This window comes from Triticum dicoccoides, chromosome 5B (assembly GCF_002162155.2).
Source record: "Triticum dicoccoides isolate Atlit2015 ecotype Zavitan chromosome 5B, WEW_v2.0, whole genome shotgun sequence".
Taxonomy (NCBI): Eukaryota; Viridiplantae; Streptophyta; class Magnoliopsida; order Poales; family Poaceae; genus Triticum; species Triticum dicoccoides.
The window spans coordinates 477,340,893-477,343,944 of NC_041389.1; positions in this window are offsets into that span (position 1 = coordinate 477,340,893).

Sequence of the window (3,052 nt, forward strand, 5' to 3'; positions counted from 1 at the left end):
CTAATTTAAAATATTCCACTCATATTACTCCATTTGGCGAAAGTTGTACCATATTTTACCCTTATAGTGTTTTGACATATTTTGTCAAGCGGGTCCCATCTGTCGTGATTCACCTGGAGTGGACGTGCCACGTCAAACAGTTTCCCTCCTCGACACTTTCCATGGATTCCACAAATCCAACAATCTCATTGTGCGATAAGATGGCTGACTAGTAAACTCCAAAGTACTAGCGCCCGATAGGGTCGCTGGCCTGCCGGTACCGGGACAAAGATGGGTACATATGCTAGGTTTGCGATAGCTGCAATGCACCACCCCTTACACATACACACTCTGAAGAGGCGCCCAAGCGGAGGAAAACCCATTGATGTGGCACGCAAAGTGTACTTTGACGGTTGATATCCGCTTGACATAACACGCTAAAAATGAAAAAGGGTCAAATGTGGTAAAAAAAAGAAGGGAAAATGAGGTAATTCCTGTGAAAATTGTCAAAATATGGAGTAAAACTGAATTTTACTACTTTATTTTGAGCGAAAGGTAACAAAATTGAGTTTGAACTTACACGGGATTTTCGCAATATAGAAGCATGATATTTTTTTTCTTAAGTACCAAGATATAAGTTCATACCCAGGTTGTAGTTAGCATTTCCCGCGGTGTCACATGAACAGTTTTTTTTTCATAATTATTACTCAGAGTTAACCTTTTATACGGAACTAATTTCAAAGTACTCCTCCGTTAGCTTTGTCCTAAGTCAAACTTATTTAAGTCTGAACAAATTTATGACAAAATCTACTAATATCAACAACATCAATATATTTTCCGATCAAACAACATCCAATATACTCCCTCCGTTTCTAAATATTTGTCTTTCTAGAGATTTCAACAAGTGACTACATACGAAGCAAAGTGAATGAATCTACACGCTAAAATATGTCTACATGCATCCGTATGTTGTAACCATTTCAAATGTCTAGAAAGACAAATATTTGGGAACGAAGGGAGTATGTATGTAGCATGAAAATATTTTATGATGAACTAAATAAAACTGGTTTGGTGTGCAGATATTGGTAGTAATCAATGGCTGGTCCATGGTGCAGTCATAATGCAACATGAAACCAAAGCTGAATTGGTCTCAATGGACCGGCCACGGAAGGTACTGTACCACTGTTCATGGTGGGGGAAATCAATCAAAATAAACATGTACACATAAGGTCCACGTCTTTCTTGTGCCGACGGACACACAACACATAATTATTTCGACAAAGATACACAACACGTAATAAGCAAGCAAACAAAGTACTCCGTATAAATGTGGCCGATCCCGAACAGAGCGAGTGCTTCCGTCGTCCTGCGCTTCAGATTCCGGAAGATATCTGTGTCCATACATTGCATGCATGCATACATAGGGGACCTGAAGGGGACGATCCATGTAAGCTGGATGTGTTAGCAGTGTACTACGCGGTAGTGTGTGTGGTATGTACGGGGATATTTTGTTTCTCTGATCTCTCTTTTGAGATACGTACACGTACAGTACAGATCAGCAACGGCGCCAACATAAAAAAGGATTGGATCAGACAACCGGTACAAGGGAAGGGGGTTTGGCGTCGACCGTCGAGGTTAGTCGCCGAGGGGAGGAGGCTTCGTGGAGCGGCGCTACGTACGTGGTACGCGCCCTCGCTACGGTAGAGTAAGATAAGAAATTCGTTGCATCATTGCCTGCGTCGCCAGTACGTTCTCTATCTAGGACCGGGTTGGATTCATTAGCATTTAGCCAGCCAGCGTCCGTCCCAATCAGTCGAGTAACATGCACGGCTACTTATTAATTACTAGTATTATTTGTCAATATACTACTACTTACTCCTGCATAATTAAGTAAGCCCGTGACGACGAGTCCACACACACTCTGTTCCTCATCGACAGCTGCAGTTTGGTCGAATGCTGCTATATTAATTTGTAATATCCGGGACTTCTCCTGCTGGTGTGGGTTTCAGTTTTTCCGAAAATATTATATACCGTCAATAGCTTTTTGGTACAAATTTTGTAACAAGTTACTCCCTCCGTAAACTAATATAAGAGTGTTTAAATCACTAAAGTAGTGATCTATACGCTCTTATATTAGTTTACAGAGGGAGTACATTATTGTGGAAACGCACCTCAATAGTTTTCAAGAGTATGCTCCCCTTAAAGAAAAGCTTTCAAGAGTATGCCTATAAACAGGTGAAATTCCAACTTCTTGTTTATGCACACATGTAACTAAATTTTTTTTAGAAAGTTTCAAAAAAAAAAAACTCTCATGCATGCACTAAAAAAAATGAAGTGAAATTTCAAGTTCAAACTCATGGAATGAGCCATGTCTTCCCTCCAACGACTAGCTCCTTTTTCTTACTTTTGAAGATATGCAAAAGGCAAATTATGTGTGTCACTATCCATCGGTAAATATTCGGGTGGGTATTTTCTTATCTCATGCAAGTCATGAATTTGTTTCTGGACTTGGAGATTTTACGTGCTTATAGAACACCATTACCTCTATAACATACATACTTTTCTTTTGAACTTTTGGGATCTTTACAAAGTCAATATTATAGGATGCGGATCTTTTTGAGATTTAATTTTGAGCGTAAATCTGTAAGATCTATGGTTACAAAGTTTATTGATAGAAAAATGCTAGTATTATTTAATCCTTTGCTGAATCTTTCTAATTTTGAATCTGATATTGTATCATGTAATCTATATATTGTTGGACCAATTGGTGGTCAAACTGAAAATCTTATGCACCGCACTACACATAAATCAGCAAAGGAAGTGGGGGTTTTATAAATGACACAAGCACCACTACTCTGCACTAACCATGGACTCTCCTGTTTTATTTTTGTTTTTGTCTATGCTAGTTTTTTGATCGAAACAGAGATCATTCTTCTTATTGAGCAAGACAAGACATTGGCGGGCTTGACGTTGTCGCTGAGTATGACGGAGGTGAGGTAATCTTGCCTAATGAAGTAACGAGGGCATATGCCTTGTTTGAACGATGAAATCCATGCGGCGAGTTTGAACAATG